We start from the raw sequence: 19071 nt of genomic DNA on the forward strand, positions 1-19071 counted from the left end.
TACTGGGAGGGTTTAGGGAGAAGACAGTTATAATATATGCTATGATGGAGAAAACAAGGGGGCTATGGGGGCACAGACAGAGGCGCCTAACCCAATTTGGGGCAGAGGGACATCAGGGAAGGCTCCCCAGAGGAGGTGCCACCTGTTTTAGTCTTAATGGGTGAGCTGGGGGGCGAAAGGCCTTAGAGCAGAAGGAACAGTCTAGACAGAGGCCTGGAGCTGGGAGCAAGCAGGGTAGCTTGGAGATCCATGTGGCTGGAGCAGAGGGTGTATGAATATGTGAGGGGGAGTGGGGAGAGGCAGGCCGGGCTGTCGCTCACATCCGGGCCAGCTTGGCACAGCAGGGCAGTCCTCCTCCTCCCCCACCCACATCCAGGGACCTGGTACTCCAGCCCGTGTGACAGGAGGGCAGCTCATCAGCAAAACAGCTCTTTCTTGCCTCCATGGCCAGCCCCGCCCTCCATGTGACGCCAGCCATGGGTGGCAGCCGGCGCCCGCACAGGTGCCCGTCGGGAGGAAGCATAGTCACTTCCGGAGTCCCAGGGCAGGTTCCCTTTCCACGCCAACCTCTGGCAAGATCGCATCCCATCCCAAGACAAAGCACCACCATGACTAGTCCCTTTGGCTTCTGCTATCAGATCTGGGAGAGGTGGGAGGGAAGAGAAAGGGGCAGGGGCTGTGTGGGCCCACGTGGCATGTGGCAGGGACCACACGGCTGCGGGAGTGTGGCTTTGCTCTGAGGACAGTGGGGAGGCTGGTCCTCTGACTTTTCCATCACTTGGTTTTCCCTGTTCCACAGGCCCTGGGGCCAGGCCTGCCCCACCCTGGCAGGCGTGGGAGGGGTTAAGGTGTTGGCCCGGGGATCTTTGGGTAAGAGGTGATGTCAGCATCGGCCCTGCCCCTCACCTGGCTGGATTGCTGTGTATTTGGGTGGCTGTTGACAGCAGAAGCAGTCTTCCCGTGTGCAAATACAGCACAGCCACACCTACATGGACCAGGACCCTTCTTTAAAGGGAATGCAGTCCCGCACCTCCACAAGTGCACACACACACTCCCTCCCACACAGATAAAATCACATTCACACACCTCACCACTTGGCACGAATGACACCCCTATCCACACACATCTCCCAGGCAGGCTGCTGAGGGGGCCTCGAAAAGATGTATCTGGAGGGTTTCATTTCAATTCGTTCTTTAAATTCTTAAGTTCAATTCACACCCAAATACCTGGCTGTCCGATGGTGGGGGTTTTTTTATTCTCCGCATTATATTTATCTTTGTATTTCACTGGGTTTCCTGAATTGTTTGCAGAGAATGTGAATTACCCTCCTTTTTTTCCCCCAGAAATTTAAAGCAACTTTTTTTCTTAAAAAAAGGTAGACAGTTCAGAGAATGTTAAAGCTGCAAGGGGCCGTCGAGATCAGAGACCCTGGGACTAGGGAATGTTTCCTAAAAGGAAAATGTTAGTCACTTCCAATTCTTGTAGTTACCAGGCAGAGGTAAACATAAACACCCCTGAAAAAGTAAATTAATTAGAACCAACTAGGAAAGAAGGAGTTGAGTCAGAGAGCAAGACAGCCTGTCCCTTGCTTGGAGCTGAATTGAGAGCTCAGACAGGGAAAATGAAAGCAGGTACAAAGTGTAGATCCTGAGCTCGGAAAACAGGTAGTATTTATGGCATAGAAATCCCTAAGGCTTTTCTGTCAAGAGAGATTTCCGGAAGGTGTGGGTGAAGGGGTAGGAGGAGGTGGGGAGCTCAACTCTGTTGAGACCAAAGGACAGAGACAGACCCCACACCTTCTCTCCCCTCGGCTGAGAATTGCCTAAGAAGCCTGGGCTCAGTAGCTGTTCTGGAAGCCTCGGAGAACCTGTCAACGCGATGCTCTGGGCCGCAGTTCCTGGGAGACTGCCTTTCTCTCCATCCCTGCCTGCGGCTGTGGATCTGAGCAAGGCCGCTCAAACCTTGAAACAGCCCCTGCTTGTGGCCAGCACAGTTCTAATAAGGATTCATTACTAGAATCATAGACTCTTTCACCCATTAAATTAGCAGGGGTTAAAAAAAAAAAGACAGAGAGAGAGAACGCCAAAGGTTGGAGAGTAGACAGGAGATGTGCGCTGGTGGAAGGGCAAATGAACACAACCTTCCCGGGAGGAGGCAATCTGGTGATGGATAGGAACGGCTTCGAAACGTATGCACACTCTTGGACTCAACAATTCCACTTTAAGGAATGTGCATGATTATTTATTAGACAAAGATATTCATTAGAGTTATTTATAATAATGAAAAGAATCAGAAACAAGTTTGATGTCCAAAATTTCCAATAGTGAAGTACTGCGGAAGTAAATTATGATCAACTCTACAGTACGGCCATTAAAAATCATGTTGGAAAAGAATATTTAATGACCTGAGGACGTGTTCATGCTACATACACATGTCAGACTAAAAAAAAAAAAAAAACCCACAGTCCAGTATGTTCAGTGTGATTCCGATTTTATACAACCAAACAAAGCCAAGATCAAAAAAACAAACAAATAAAAATCCCGGACTGGAAGGAAATACACCGAAACATCAACCAGAACATTAACAACCAAAGGTGGTGGGATTACAGATACTTTAAATTTGCTTCTTCCTGTTTATCTGTATTTTCTGAATTTTCTACAAAAAAAAAACACATATTATATATTTAGTCAGAAACAAAGAATTACGTACTTTGCTAAAAGAATGAAGGAATTTTGGGGTGGAAGAACTTGTCAAGTTCACCAACCCGCATGGGATTTGGGAACCAAGCTCGGAGTTTGGGAAAAAGCCCCTCTTGTTCTCCCTCCCCAGGACTCCCAAGAGAGACACTTGTAAATAAAATGAATGAACTCAACTTTTAACAAGTTTTAATTAGGCTGGGCGCAGTGGCTCACGCCTGTAATCCCAGCACTTTAGGAGGCAGAGGAGGGTGGATCGCCTGAGGTCAGGAGTTGGAGACGAGCCTGGCCAACATGGTGAAACCCCATCTTTACTAAAAATACAAAAATTAGCCAGGTGTGGTGGTACGCGCCTGTAATCCCAGCTACTTGGGAGGCTGAGGCAGGAGAATCGCTTGAACCCAGGAGGCGGAGGTTGCAGTGAGCCGAGGTTGCACCATTGCACTCCAGCCTGGGTGACAGAGTGAGACTCCATTTCCAAAAAAAAAAAAAAACACACACAAAAAACACCTTTTTAAAATTACTACTTGCCTAGTAATCACCATAATCACTTATCTCAGGCACTTGTTTAACTCTTCAGTTTTGAAGCATCTACTGAGCACCTACCTGATGCTAGCACCAGGCAAGGCACAGTGAGCCAGAAAAACATGGACCCCACCCAAGGAGAACCACAAAATGAGGAACAGCCCAGGAGAAGGAACCCAGCACATCATTTACCATTTTCAAATGTAAAAAATAGTGACTCTTTGTTACCATTTATTGAGTGCTTACTAGATCTGATGCTTTGTGTTTTTTGCTGTTGTTTGTTTTTGGTTTTTGAGACAACCAAAACTTGCTCTGTTACCCGGGTTGGAGTGCAGTGGCACGATCTCAGCTCAATGCAACCTCTGCCTCCGGGGTTCGAGCGATTTTCCTGCCTCAGCCTCCTGAGTAGCTGGAATTACAGGCACGCACCACCACGCCTGGCTAATTTTTGTATTTTTAGGAGAGATGGGGTTTCCCCGTGTTGGTCAGGCTGGTCTTGAACTCCTGACCTCAGGTGATCCACCCTCCTTGGCCACCCAAAGTGCTGGGATTACAGGCATGAGCCACTGCACCCAGCCTAAGATCCAATGCTTTGTATTGTAATTTCTTTGTTTCCTCTCATCTTTTACTGGATTGAAGTAAGACCGACAGATTTATTCTGCTTCCCCTTTCTCCTCTCCTAATGCAACTCACATTCAAGTTTCATCTCTTTACGAACATCAAGTAAAGGTAAAAATGCTTGTTGCATTGGGGTAAGTGGAGTAGTGAGGCTTTTGTTACCTCCCTGCCCAAGCAGCTGGTCCCAAGGGAGTCAGACTGCCTGCCTCAGTCTTGGGAAAGTTATTCTCTGTGCCCCGCTTTCCTCACCTGTATAATGGGTATATTTATAATTGCAACAGTTTCATATGGTTGTTATGTGGGTCTAATGAGATATCACGAAGGCTTAGCATGGTGCCAGGCACGTAATAATCACTCAATAAATATCAGTGATTGATGTACAATTTGCTTTCCATCACAGTAGAGGACCAGAAACCAAAAACTGTGGGCAGCAAGCTGAGCTGTGATTACTCTCAAGGCTTTCCCAATTACACAAACTGAAACAGACCTAACTTGATTTGTTCCACAATCAATTATTGGGAACGTCTTGGGTGCCAGACACGGTGCTTGGCTCCTGAGCTTCTGAGACAAAGGCGCAGACTCTGTCCTCAGAGTGAGAAAGGTTTATGTGTGTGTGTAGGGGGGTCTTCCCTGGAGATGTAGAAATGGGAGAGGCTCTTGATCACATGCAGCCTGCCTGGAGGCAGGGGGCTGGAGAGATGTTTTGATGGGGTCCTTAGCTGACCTACCTCTCTTCCCACCTGTGCAACCTCCTCTGCTGGGTACAGATTGCCAGAGCCATCCATTTCCCCACTGTAGACCAAATGCCAGGGAGTAAAAATCTCAATCAAGGCCACCGCACCAACTGGTAATTCCTGGGAAGTCCTGGGTTGTATCGGCTCATATCAGCTCCTCTTCCCCCCATCAAACTTTGTCCTAGGACCTTCCTAGTCATTCTCCAACAGCATAGGCACTTGGAGGGCCGGGACCACATTGGCTTATCTTGATTCTGTGCCTGACTCACAGAAAGTGAGGGCCTGCTTTATGCCAGGCACTGCTCAAGGTGCTGAGGATACAAGGGACGCAGAACAAAGTCCCTGTCTCCAAGAAGCTCCCATGCTAGTAGGGGCAGCCAGATAGGAAATATGGGAACAAATGAGGAAGCAAAATCATTGTGGACACTCAAATAGGACAAAGTGGTAAAGAAAGGCTGGGAGCTACTTTAGCTAGAAAGCCCCCCTGAGGAGGTAAGATAGGAGCAGAAACCTGAACAATGCCATTCGATTTGCAGGAAGCAGCCTGCAAAGGCGACATTCCACGTGGAAGAAACAGCAGGTGCAGAGGCCCTGAGGTGGGGACAAGCTTGGTGTTTTCCACGACAGCAAGAAGCTGGTGTGAACCAGGCAGAGAAGGAGGGAGGTGAGGCCCAGGGACAGGCGACGGCCAGATCTTGAAGGACCTTGCTGACCACGGGGGAAAGGCTCGGATTTTTATTTTAGGGGAAGCTCAGGAAATGCTAAATTGAAGAACATGAGGGGAAAGAGCACCTGATTTCAGTCCCTGCATGGGGAGTTTGGGTGGGGAGTGAAAAACACAAGCGATGGAGGAACAAGGCGTGGAGATATTTGGCTGCGATCAGAGGCTGCTGTTTGGGGTTGCCGCTCTCTCCCGGCCCCTTACTTTAATTTTTTGGGGGACATTGGGGGTGGTGGTTGAGAAACAAAAGAGCTTTCCCTTTTTACTTCCCCCGCCCCCAAATCCTCTTCCCTCCTCCCAGCCTTGCCTCTGTTTCCAGCCTTCCCTACCCGAGATGAGGTTCCTTTAGAGGAGGTGGAAAGACTTCTCGGGAGGTGGGAGAATTACGAAATATTTGAGAAAAAAATGGAGGGAGGAATACACATTTTAATAAAAGTTTGGTGGGTGACATGGCTGTCGGAGACATTGAGAGAGGTGGGAAAGGGTGTGTGGGAGGGCATTATAGTGGGAAAGAGGTAGGGGTGATCCTGACAGTGGGAAGTGGGGTGAGCCTGATAGTGGGACAGAGAGACAAGTGATTCTTCCCTAGCCCCTCAAGGGCAGGCTTTGTCTCATTCATCTCTGTCTCCCCAGCACTGGTGGAGATCTGCTCTTCCTCGGAGCTCAGCCTTCCCTACCAAATGAATGAATGAGTGAAAGACTATTGTTGGAGGGGGAAAAAAGGACAGAGGAGAAGAAGGAATGGAGAGAGGATGGAAAGAAATGAGAAGTAAAGGGAGCACTGGATGTCCCAAGGAGCAATGACAATTACTGGCATTTATCGATCAATATCTTGGCCCAGGCCCTTTTCCTGCATTAACTCATTTTAGCTTCTCAACAATCCCAGGGAGTGGGTACTATTATTATCCCCATTTTACTGTGGAGGCAACTGAGGCACAGAAGGGTCAAATGCCTTCCTCAAGGTCACCCAGCTGGTGAGCGGTAGGGTCTCACCCCCAAGCCCAAGCTGCTAACCCCTTCTTTACGCTGCCCCAGGAGTGGACTCAGCCGTGAGCCAGTAAGTTAGAAGAGCTATGTTGCCACTTCTCAGGTTACTGCCCCTCACTGTGCCTCAGTTTCTCCTTCTGTAGGATGACAGGATTGGGCTTGAGATCTCTGGGGCTGTGCATCCTGCTGAGTCACCAGGCACAAGGGTCTTAGAGATGGGGGGTGAGCCCTCAACCCCTGAGAGTTGAGAATGCCTTGGATGGTGGGGGCGGCAATGGAGAGTAACCAATCAGTGGTCTTTGAGGGATGTTAATTATCGACGTGCTGCTGCTTCCAGTTAATTATTGGGATAAGGAGGGGGGAAAACAAAATGAACCCAAAACATGTGTCTAATGTCTAAATCTGGCTTTCCTGTGTGGACAGATCCTGAATGGACCCCCAGAACTATTCCAGGAAGTGAGGAGCTGGTTTTTTGAGGTGGTTTCTTCCCCAGTCCATCTAACATAAGTAAATATCACTGAGTATCTAAGGAGTGTGGGATGGCTCAGCTTCCTCTCCCAAATTTGTTGGCTTTATTAGGGCACAGGGCAAATCCTGGCCTCCTCAGGGCCAGAGGGCCATCATGTCTCCAGTCTGTGTCCATATGCTTCTGGACAATTAACTTCCAGTTTAAGGCAGGACATGGGAATGCATCCCGGAAGATGCTTGTCTTAGACAATCATCATACAGGGTTTTGGGTCGTTTCTCCGGTCCTGAGAGGCTTTCCTGACACCTTGCAGATTAGGCTCCAAATACTACCAGCCTGCAACAATGTTTACCAGCCTGTGGCATCGCCTCTTAGTTTAATGCATTCTGTTGAGCAGGGCTTGAAGCTGTGGGTCATACTTTGAATTTATATTCATTTATTCCACGAATCATTGATCTATTTCGTTTACTGTTATGGTCAGTTTCTCACTTATCTCATTATCTGGGTGTTTTCACTTTCTTTCACGATATTTCCATCCCACCTTTACGCTGAAGGGAAAAGTAGCTCAGGCCTGGAATGAGGGGTGCGCTTGCTGAGAAAGGCAAGACCAGAGCTACAGGGCCTCAGCACTGAAGCTGACTACTAGGCTGAGCTGGTGTGGCCACCTCAAACCAATTGGGAAATGGGAAGGCTGGGTATGGGAGAAAAGGGGGTTTCTTCAATAAAGTATGAAAGTGCCCCTCAAAAGGCCCTTCCCCCACCATCTGGGGGCAAGGGGATTAGCTCTCGCAAGACACTGTTTTGTTTTGTTTTGTTTTGTTTTGTCAGAAATGAGGTCTGGCTATGTTGCCCAAGCTGGTCTCGAACTCCTGGGCTCAACCGATGCTCCTGCCTCGGCTTCCCAAAGTGGTGGGATTACAGGCGTAAACCACCATGCCGGCCCCCAAGACACTTTTTAGCCTATTGCCTTGGTTTATTTTCTTCATGGATACTTTCACTCTCTGAAATAACATTATCCACTTGTTTTAATGTGTATTATCTGCCCCCCACCAACCCCTCCACGTAAGGTTCATTCTGCACGGCCTATCTTGCTCATTTAAGGATTTATTTCTTGCACAATAGATTGAATGAAAAACTCCCTTGCAAAGAATAAGTGCAAAACAGATATCAAACAGTGAGAACATTTCGTTCCTTTGGGTTCCACAGTTCTAACACTCTAACTTGCAAAAGAGAGCCAGTTCTTCTGTCGAAAGTGGGAACCGAACTCGGGCTCTCTCGGGGTTCAGAACAGGTGGAAAGTAACCCCCCCATCCCTTCTCTCTTTTCCCCTAGCCTCAACTCAACTCAGCTGGGGGGTGTAGAAGCCTCTGGAGCTGCAAAAGGGGGCAGAGCGCTCAGATGCTCCTCCGCAGGCCACGACTCGCCGCGCGCACACGCTGAGCTCAGCCCGGGCGGTGGGTGGGAAGGATCCGGGAGGGGCAGGTCTGGGGGTGTGAGGGTGGAGCGGAGCCCGGCCCCGCGATCCGGCCCGGGTTTTGCATGCCACCCACTCGCCCGCCCGGCCGCGGAGAATTCCATAATCACAGCGGGCGAGAGCGGAGACTGGGAGCGAAAAATCCGGGATCCGGCAACTTTGGGCAGCGCATGCGCGCCCGCGGCGCTCCATCCCAAACACACACACATTTTTCCCCCGGACTTGGAAAGTCACCCAAAGCCGCCCCAAGTGCAGGTAAGAGACTCGGCGCTCCCTCCGCCGCGGCCCCCCCACGCCCCCCAGCTCCGCGGGCCTCCCGGGGCGCCTCCCCGTCTCTCCCCCTGTCCCGGTGCACCCCCCCACCCCCGGGGCTGCCGCTTGCAGCAGGGAGCGGGCGAGCGAGCGAGCGAGAGAGCCAGGCAGCCAGCCTGCGATCGGCGGCTGCCACCCAACTCCGGCCGTGCGGAGACAGGGGGCACAGAGGGCTGGCACCCGGGCGCGGGGCGGCGCGTTGCCCGGCGCGGCCAGGGGAATGCCCGGCGCGCGGCTCCTGGGGAGGGGAGGGCTGCTCCTCCTGGGGGTCACTTACTCTAACTGAGGGGGCGGCGGGGTAGGGGAGAAGAGAGGGAGGTGCCAGGCGCGAGTGCAGGACTTTGCAAATAGGGTGGGGGCGCCCCCCGCGCTGTGGGCTCCCGGGGGGGCAGGTGCTCTCCAATACTGGGTAATCACTCCTTCCCCCTAAACCCCCACCCCACCCTACCCCCCAGCAGCAGACGGGTCGTGCGCTCTCCAGGGCAGAGAAGGAGGCAGGGGTGAGGGGTGCCTGGGGTGACTTTGCAAGACTTTGCCCGTGGGAAGGGGTGGGTGGGGAACCCCTCCAGCCGGCTCTTGTGCCCGGATACCGGGTGTAGGTGCTGCCAGCAGAGGTAGGCAGTGTTCGCTTAGGCGCGGGGTGCCAAAGGGTATCCCCGATAGGAAATCGAAGGCAAGAGATTTCTTAGATGGGGGGAGCGGCGCCCCCTTTTTCATCTGTGCCTGGGAAGTTTATCTCAAGTGCGCTGCTCCAGGCGCGGCAAGTGGCGTTCCTCACTCCCTTCCCCACCCCACCCCCTGCCTCCCCGGGTGAAGGGCTGGCAACACAGGGCACGGGGAGCCGGGACACCGGCCCAGAGCTGCCCGGCTGTCGGCTGGAGCCCGCCTGGGTCCCGGGGAAAGTTCGGGCGAGTTGTTGCCGGCTGTTGTGTGCGCCGGGAGAGAAGTTGCGCCCGGGGACGTGGGACGCTGGGCTGGCGGGCTAGCGGGCTGGTAGAGTGGTGCGCTCCAGGGGGGCTCTGCAGCGTGGGAGAGGGTCGGGCGGGGTCTGTTCCCCCAGGGTGGGCTGAGGGTGACCTCGGGGCTCAACAATTGGGGAGGAGGAGCCCTGAATCCAAGGGCACAGGGCTGAAATAGGCACCTGGTGAAGGACAGAGAAAAAAGTAGTTTGTGGGGGCGCAGGGAACACCAAAGGGAGAGAGCCGGTTCCCCGGTCACTTAGGGTCCGGCTTAACGGCAAAGGAGAGCGTGGTGACTGACGGAGGAGCGTCGGGGAGCGGGGCTCCAGGGGGCGCGCGGGAATGGGGGATCTGGCCAGACCGAGTCAGGGATCTCCCGGGGCAGGGGGCCGATTCGTGCGCCCGGGGTGAGCCGGCCGGGCGGAGCGGCAGCCGGTTTATTTTTACTCGGTGGCATTTGCAGAATGTGCAGCTGATGGCCGTCGGCCGCCAGGAAGTTTTGCTTTCTGTTCTTTCTCTCTCTTTCCGAAGCCAGCACTGCCGGGAGCTGGCGGGCCGGGCAGCCGGGTCTGGAAGGGGAGGGGGCGGCCGCCGGGGTGGCGAGGTGCGGGCAGAGGCGCGCTGGGGCCGCTGGCGGGGGCTGGCCCGGCGCGGGCGGGCGGGCGGTTGCTGGGCCGCTGTGGAGCGTTTGGGTGAATGTCTGTCCCCGGCGCTGGAAGCTCCTCCGCGAAGGGAACAGGTGTATGCGCCGTCAATCACGGCTGGAGGGACACTTTGGGGGCGTAGATTAAGATAATAATAATAGATTTTTCTCTAAGGGGTGGGCGCAGATTCTTCTTCCAAGTCATCCCCGACCCGGGTCCGGAGTTGGGGGAGGCTAGTGGAGCGCTGAGGGAGGCGGGGGGCCCCCTCTTCCTCCACGCAAGTTCCTCTGCCCCAGCCCCAGCTTGGAAAGCCGGCTCTGGGCGCGGCGAGGACCTCCTTCCAGCCACGCTGGCTACGGTGCGGGTGCGGGTGCGTGCCCACCGGGAAAGCGGCAGTAGCGCCCCTCCTGAGTATGGAGCTCCCCCAAACCTGGATCACTGGGCCACGGGGCGGGGTGTGCGTTGCTGCCCGAGTGGAGTGTGGGTGCGCGGCCCTCACTGTGCGTAGTTGTCCCGCCGACACCCGGTACACTCAGGGGGTGGCGAGGGGGAAAAGGCCCTGGTAGTCGCTGGGCAAAGTTAGTAAATTTAGGACGTCTCCGAGCTGGTACAGGCGCGCGGTGAGGGCGCACGAGGGGACTGGAAAACAGATCGCGGGATAATCTTGGTGTCCCCCCGCCCAACTCACGACGCGCTCGCGCGCACACACACACACGCACACACACATACACACACGCACACACACGCGCGCACACACACACACGTCGCCGTCCTAAAGGGAGCTGTCCCGGCTGAGCAGGAGCAGCTGCGCCGGGCATGGGGAGGGGGGTAGTTGGTCCCCGGGGGCTGAGCCGGGGCTGCGCTCCACGTGCCCGGAGGGGGCGCTGGGCCGTTCGGCGCCCGAGTGCAAAGCGCCGGGTTTGCGTCCTGGTGGCGATCAGGCGGTGCGTCCCGGGCGGGCGTCGCGACCTGCGCAATCTCCGGCTACCCGCGCCACTCCCCCGACCCCCAGCCACTTTCCCACTTCCCAAACTTCGGTTTTTAGGGTGTGCCCCTCGCGGGAGCTCTCGGACCCTCTTCAGGGCAGAGTGGAGAACTTCTCCTTTCCAGGCGGCAGCCACCATCTCTGTCCCCAGAGTCCGGCGAATTGGAGAGATCGCCGCCCCCCCACCCACCCCCTTCTTGTTAGCCACCTTAGAGGCGGTTAAGGAGAGTTTATGGGGAATATTGTTGAACTTCAGTAATCAGGTTTCCAGCGATCTTATGCCTCCTGTTTAATTTATTAGACTAGTTATTTATTCTGTTGATGATAATCTGTTGCTGGTTTCTATGGAGATGTTAAACTGATCTCTTTCAGAAATCAAACTCCATATGCACTAAAACGTTTAAAGGGGCAGTGCCTTCCTCTTTTTTTCCCCTTACCTTGTTTGTTTGTTTTTTAGACTTTGCACCTTGCCGAGACTTGGAGTCTTGCTCTGAGTCTCGGCGCATTTTATTTCCTTCTTACGAAGGAGAGGAGCCCAGCCCGGGAGCCTTACGCTTTGTGGCAAGTACAGCTTATTATGGCTAGAAGAAAGCGAAGGCTTTGATCTCTAAGTTGCATCATCATTTAAAACAGATCATTTCACCACCACCCCCTTCCTCCCCCCATCATATAAGAGCAAAATTATTTCAAGATCAAAGAGTCCAATCTTAAAAAAAAGCTATTGTTTAAAAAAATAAGAAAGTCAGTTAAATATGAAACTCCCTTTTATATCTGCTCCCCTTATGTTTAAATAATTTTTAATAAGAAAAACAAAACTTGTAGCTCAGCTAATTTTTTTCACACTTATTAATAGTTTATCTTGCTCCCCACCCCTTTTTAATTTAAAAGAAGTTCAAAGTTAGATTTCTCTGCCTGTGGGGGTTGAGGTATATTTGCTTCTCTTTTAGATCCTGACCATCTGTTTTAGGAAAATTAGCCTCTGGGAAGAGGGGAAAAGGAGTTTTTAGTCAAACTTACTGGAGTGCTTTATTTATTTATTTATTTTGGGGGGAAAATTGTCACCCAAATATTTTAAAGTTCAATTTTGCCTGCTTTTTGGGAGGATATCAATAACCTCTGTCTGGTATGTGAGAGTACATCAACTTTTTCTCCTTTTCTCCTCTGCCCAGGTATTTTTCTGTAGATTTGTGACTGGTTGGGGGTGGCAGGGGGTGGGGGTGTGGGGAGGCAGTGCAGTGAATTAAGAAAGGAAGACAGAAAAAAAATCTTGTTTGTGACACTGAAAAATTGCAAACTGACTCTGACTCAGATATTTATCACGCTGGCAGATATGATACAAAGCGATTGCGTTTCCTAATGATCCTTTGGGACTAAGTTGTAGGTAGAACCATTTAATGCATTTTTAATATTAAAGTAAGGCAGGGGTTGCATTTTCTTGGAGATAGGGGGAGTGAATGTCCTTCCATAGAGATGGTGCTTTCTGAACATACTGCTTTACTTTTTCAACTGGACACCCCCCCCAACCCCACCCCTTCACATTTCCCTTTACTTTGTGTGTGTGTGGGGGGGGAGGGGTGAGCCATGCACAGAGAGAGCATTTGGCTTTCATAAATAAATTTATATCTGGCCAGAAGGTCCAATGCTAAATAAGAGCACACTTAAAAAAAAAAAAAAACTGACTCCACCCCTGCTATAGGAAATAAAACAGGCAATACTTGAGTTTTTTTTTTTTTCTTTCTGCCACGCTGGTTCTCTTTTATATTATTTTATGTTGGAGGGAGGTAGGTAGACTGGTTGTTGCTTCTCAGCTCAGAGGCGAGAGGAACCATTCCTATTATTTCCCTCTTTGCTATATTTTTAAAATTTGTTTGATTTGGATTGCAAACAGAACAGAGGTTTACGAGTAGAAAAGAGCACTGTGGCTTTAAACTCAGGAGTTTGCATATTCTCCTTGTATCTTTCCCCTTTGCTAATTATTGTGTTGTTTTCAGAGCAAATATGTCATATCCATGGCGACCGGGCAGGTTTATTGTCTTTCTGAAGCAATAGCTCACATAAGTAATTAATGACTTTCTTTTTTTTCCTCTGGCTTAGGTTAAACAGATCATTCAAGGAAAGTCATATCTCTCTCTTCTCTCTCTCTCTCTCCCCCTCTTTTTCTCTCTTTCTTTTTTTAGCCCAGTGACATAAGAACATGAGTAGAACAAGAAAATACTTTAACCAAGAAGTCAACAGCTTATTTTCCCCCATTTCTTTTCAAAGCTGAAGTGTCAGCTTTCAGACATATGAGGCTGTCATTCTCGCAGCCCTCAGCAGTGCAGTCCACGCCTGGGCTGGAAACCCACTGAAAGGTTGTGTAGCTTGGAGACAAGGGAGGTGTTAGCATGGGGGGGGAGGAACCTGGAGGAATTTGCTTTTGAGGTTGGGGGAAGCACTCCAAAATAAGTATTTCTCTTGTATTTAGCAGAATTTAATTAAATTGTTTACAGGAAAGAATTAATGAGTTGGTAGCAATGTGTTTTCCCACCTCCCTTCTTTTTCCCAGTCTAGTTAATTGGAAAGACTAAGTTTTTCTTTTTGATTCACCTTCAGCTTCCGCTTTCTCCGACCTTTGTCTCAAGTGCTTTTTCCAGGAAAAGTAGCTTTTGGAATCCCCACTGGTTAATATTTCCAGAAGTATAGTGGGGTTTTTGTTTTTGTTTTGCTTTTCCCCTTAGACCTACAACTCAAAGCTGGTTTCTTCTTCTCAGGAATCAACAGCTCTGATGATTGACTAACACTTGGATTTTTCAACTCTTTTTTTTTTTTTGATGGGAAGAGGGTCTTTTTGGATGTAAAATTATATAGACGGCACATTTCCCCTTCTGTATCTCATGGCAGTATTAGGGAAGGTAGAAGCAATTTTTTTTTTAAATCACCTTTTATGATCTGCCCTTCACAAATGGACCTTTGCTAATAAGAATCCTCATGATGTCCCCCCTAAACTTTAGAATGTGCTAGATGTCCTACTAATATTCTCCAGGGCTCGCTCGCCCCCTCTCATAGACATACATTAAGTACATTTATACTGTGCTCTCCCCCTTTTTAAAATTTCATGCATAGCCAAGGTTTTTGTGTGTGTCCTTACAAGGGGGGAATGAGATAAAGAGAGAAGCATTTATGTTGTACTCAGACACAATTAAAAAGAATATTCTCCCCACCATCTGAGCGAAGTTCAAAAAGGCTGTGAGTCCACGGAATGACTCTTTAGGCTTTTGGCATTGAAAATAAAAATACAAAGAAGAGAGATTTTTTTTGGTATCTTGTTTCTGAAGAGGAGAAGAGAAGGCCGAGCCAGTCTGATGCTGAGACTCCAGCGGAGTTGTAATTGAGCCCGTAACCTCTTGATGTCTATATCAGAAAAACAGACATGAGCAGAGGGAACCGAAGAGAGGCAAACAAGCCTGGTAGAGGAGAGGGAGCTCAGGGGGAGATTCACAGAGAGAGGAGAGAGATTTAATTTATAGACATTTTAAAAACCATAATTTCATTAGGATCTGTTCTTCCCTTTCTCTGAAGGGCAGCCCGGCAGACCGATAAGGCCGGTCCCTGTGCCCGGGATATGTGGCGTGGTTGGGAGGGTGCAGGCTGGAAGCATCATCGCCAGCGCCCCGGGTTGGTTTCTTCTCTGTCCACTTTCTACTGGCTTTCTTATTTTGAAATTAAAAAGTCTCAGACGGCCAAAAGTCAGCCGTGGTTCTGGCTGCCTGGTGATGTCTCCTCTGGGTGCCACGCCGCTCTGCGAGTGGGTCTGTCTTCTGCCTGGGCGGTGGCATCTGCGTGGCTCCCTTCGGTTGCAGGGCTGCCTGGGGTGCCAGCAGCAGGAGGCCACTGGGGGAGGGGGGCACCCCCACCTTGGGCCCCTTTGAGTTCACCAAGTTAAGTCGCTGTGGCTCTGAGGCCACAGCTTGGGGAAAAAAAGCTAAAGCCTGTCGTAAATTCTGCAAAAATTAATCAAGCGTTTAAGAGCTGCACGTTAACGAGGTTTTGCAGGCAAGCTGGGCCCTTCTCCTGTTCCCCCTGTTCAAAGTCTGGCAGAGTGAGGGGTGGCCTGGACAGTGTGAAGGGAAGGGGGAGTTTTTTTTTTTTCTTAATTGGAATAATTGGGGACAACCAGGGAGAAGAAAGAAGAGAGATGGGTTTATTGAATAGAAATTCCCAAGTGCCCTTCTTCCATATTGTTGGAAATTTTTTCCCTTTTGGTCTGGATTTGTCCTATGTGTCTTTGGTGGAAAAGACACGTAGAGAAAGAGAGTGAAGGTGGGGGGAGAGAGAGAAAGAGAGAGAGAGAAGGATAGAGAGAGAGAGAGAGACAGGGACGCGTCGCTCCTTCGGAACTCATTATCATTCTTAATAAGTCTTAAGGAATAAGGAAGCGCATTGAGTGTAAATGCTGGGTAATCCTAACACTTCTCAAGGTGAGAGGAGTCTTGAGGACACAGAGAAAAGAGCCAGCAGAGGAGGGGGTGGGGGGGTGTGAGCAGAGACCCTGGGGAAGTGGCAGGCCCAGGGTTTGGGAGGCTCAGCAGGAGGCCTGGAGGCTGGGGTGGGGGGACCCCAAGATGTCCCAGGTGGGATGGGTTGTCTGAGATGACCCAGGGGATCTCAAAGATAGGGGGCTTTGCTAGGGGCAAGGAGCAGGGGTGATGGGAACAGCCCTGCCTTGGGTGGGGGGTGTGGGTAGGGGCCTCAGGGTTTTTGCGCCATGTCCCCAAACAGCTTGGCTCCTGCCCCCTGGCCTCAAGTCCCTGGAGAAGGCCCAGGTGGGAGTGGGGTTAGAGGAGGCTTGTCCCCCCCAGGCTCCCCCTTGCTGTCCCCTTGGGCTCCCCGGCAGTGGCTGCTCTGAGAAGCAGGAGGGACAGAGTGGTGGCTAGAGCTCAGCTCTGGACACTAGGTGGCTTAGAGGATCTGCGAGGTTCTCCAGAGCGGCAGCGGCTGCTGGCTTCCCCTCCGTCCCCGCTGGTGGGCTCCGCTGTGCGATGCCTCTGCTAGCTGGGCAGGAAGCCCTGGCGCACAGGAGGGAGGGCGCTGGCCCAGGGCATGGCACAGCTCCCGGGCCAGCCCTGCCAGTGACCAGCTTCCAGGCAAAGTGAGGATGAGGCCGGGGCAGCTCCCGGGTGAGGAGGCAGCAGTCAGGGACGCTTGCTGCCAGGACGACTGGAGTCCTGCCTGTGGTCTCCACCCGCTCCATCCTTGGCCACCTGGGTGTGAGGCACTGCTGAGCCCGGGTTTGTGGGGGCGGTCTCTGGGCTGTGCTTCTTCCCTTCTTTTGAATCCATGTGCCTCCTTTGAGAATCCTCTTAATAAAAAAAATCTCATAAGCATAAATATTGCTTATACTTTGAGGGGTTTCGCAGATCTATAAACGCAGTCTAAGGACCCTCTAAGGGCCCCCTGCTCTGGTGGGCTTCTTTCCAGTTCTCCAGGATGAGGCAGAGGGACAGGAGGGATGAGGCAAGGTCGGTCCCCACCGCTACTCCCACCTGCCTGCCTCTGTACTGGGAGAGGAGAGTGCTGTCAAACTGTCGCCCTGGGGACCCCATAGGTGGATCGGGGCTAGCACTCAGGTTGCTCTGTGAAGAACCCCACCTGCTCGGGTAGCGAAGCCCCGCACCAAGCCAAAGGCAGCTCTCCCGGTTCCCCTATCCACAGTAATGGATACATCCCCTTAATGGCAGAGCTCTTGGGCACATATAAGGGGATGTTCTGGATAAGAACATCCCCGTATCCAGCTAATGTTCTCTGGGATTCTAGGATGTTTGAGCAAGGGTCTTAGGCAAGGTCATGTTCGAACCTTGGATAGTTTGCTCTGTGGAGAGACGTCAGTATGGAGAATAGCACAATTCAGGTTGGACTTATCATAGCTTAAAAAAAACATTTTTTCAAACTCTGTGTTTCTTTTGGAAGGCAACTTCTGGGGAGCTTTTAAAGGGGATGTGTGGGAGTCAGAGGTGAAGGCTGGTTCCTGAGCCGGTGGGAAGCCCGGAGGGAGAGTGGGATGGGTTAATGGCGGGTGGATTCTGCTTTTCTGTTGTTTAAGAGCAGTAATGGCCAAATTGCATGCCCTGCGTGTGCCTTGCTGATGAGATTTACCGAAAGGAAGCCTCGTTGCCTCTTTGCTGCTGGTCTCTGGGTGGGTGAGCGTGTGTGTATGCGTGTATGTGTGTGCGTGTATGCGCGCGCGTGTGTGTGATCGTGCGCGTGTGTAAATGAGAAGAAGGGGTGGGGGAATGAGCTCTGCCAGGCTGGCACCCTTCCCCAGCACTAATTGCTGGCAGAGTACCTATGAGGGCTGTGCCAGCGTCTCCAGCTCCGCCCGCCCCCCTCGCCCCCGGGGAGCTCAGCTGTGCAGCTCGCTATGTGAGGGCCATTTCCGGGCCCACTCGTCCTCACAGCTCCTTTGGGAATTTCGGGGAAATCTGATCCTTGGGGAGACCACGGGTCAGGCCCCAGCATCTCTGGCTGGGGATCGGGGGACGGGGTGAGACATGGGTGGCCCCGAGCTCCACTCAGGTCTAACTGTCCACTCCTCTACCCTTCTGCGAGCCCCACACTTAAGGTCTTGCGAGGTGTTGCCTGATAGGCTATGCGTCTGGGGACCCTGTTCTAGTTCTGGCTCTGCAGTAAATCACTGTGTGGCCTTAGGTAGTCATTTTACCTTTCTGGGCCTCAGTTTCCTCTCTTGTCAAATGGCCTCTGACCCTACCACCCTCGGAGGGGTGTCCTGGTGGTTGGCTGGGCTCTTAGCTATGAAAGTCCTTTTTAAAGTAATTAAACGTAATGAAGAATTTATCATGGTTGGCATTGTCAAGTGCAAGGTGTCCCCTAGGTCAGTGGAGCCGGTTTTTATGTCATATGGTATCAGTCTCAAAGGGGACCCCTGTGCATTCCATTCCAGAAAGCCACGGGCCTGGGTGTCGCGGGTGGTGCTGGGGTTACATTTTTGTGTCAGGTTGCAGGTTGGTTCTGTTATCATTGGGAACTTGGGGGTGAATTTGGGGGCTGCCTTTCAGGCAGAATGGGGGATCCCATTCAGGATATCGGGTGTGCTTTGCTGTTTTGTGCCTCTGGAGCCAACAGGTGCATTTGAGGAGCTGTATATAGTGTAGATGGTGCATTCTGGAGTGAGTTAGCTGAGGATCAAAATCGTGTGACCTTTCATCAGTGACTTAACTGGCCTGTGCCTCATCTGTGAAATGGGCATAATAGTACCTACCTCGTGGGGCTGATGTGAGGGTTACATGAGCTAAGACGTGTGAAATGTTAGGACCAAATGTCTGTGTGTGTTACAGACCCATGCGGGAGAGGACACAGAAGCACTTGCGGCTTATCAGGGATTGCCATGGAGAGGGGAACCGGGAGAGCTTGCTCTGTGTCTGTCTGGAGCTGGGCCCCTAGTGCAGGGTGACGTGGTGTTGCACAGAGATTCTGCATTTTGTCTTTTACCTCTCTGGCCTGCCTGGGGTCCTCCTGGTGTTTTTGCTGCTGGGTCTGGAGCCGATGAGAATGAAGCCTCTGCCCACATGCGGAGTCAGTCTGTCAAGTGGGGCATGGGCCACTGCTCTTTCTTTCCCACACTGGCCAGACCAAGTGTTCCTGGAGCTCGGTGGGGCGAGGTGGGTCATCATGGGAGCTGTTTGGGACAGAAGGCCAGGGTGGGGAGGGGTGACGGCAGATCTTGGAAACCGGCCCAAGGCGCCAGTGGCCTCTGTCTGTGTGAGCTGAATTCTGGGTGCTGGCGATCCCAGAGTCGTGGCCATGAGGGCGCCTCACAGATGGAGGCTGTGTGGCTGGCAGAGGGAGCGGCACGTGCGATCAGGAGCCAGGCTGAGCTGAAGGCGAATTATGTTTCCTCCACTTGGACGATTCATTCCTCGAATCCTTTGTTTCCCCATCTGTAAAATGGGCTTT

At 51.8% G+C, this 19071-nt stretch overlaps 1 protein-coding gene across 1 annotated transcript in view; it reads left to right on the top strand.

Moving 5' to 3' along the window:
- The first annotated feature begins 8391 nt into the window (after window positions 1-8391).
- Window positions 8392-19071, top strand: part of CASZ1 (castor zinc finger 1) — a 157579-nt gene continuing 146899 nt past the window's right edge. Inside the window, exon 1 of the mRNA XM_063720025.1 lies at window positions 8392-8476. The gene's annotated coding sequence lies outside the window, so the exon portion shown is untranslated. The remainder of the gene's footprint in view (window positions 8477-19071) is intronic.

Source organism: Pongo abelii, chromosome 1 (genome assembly GCF_028885655.2).
Source record: "Pongo abelii isolate AG06213 chromosome 1, NHGRI_mPonAbe1-v2.0_pri, whole genome shotgun sequence".
Lineage (NCBI taxonomy): Eukaryota > Metazoa > Chordata > Mammalia > Primates > Hominidae > Pongo > Pongo abelii.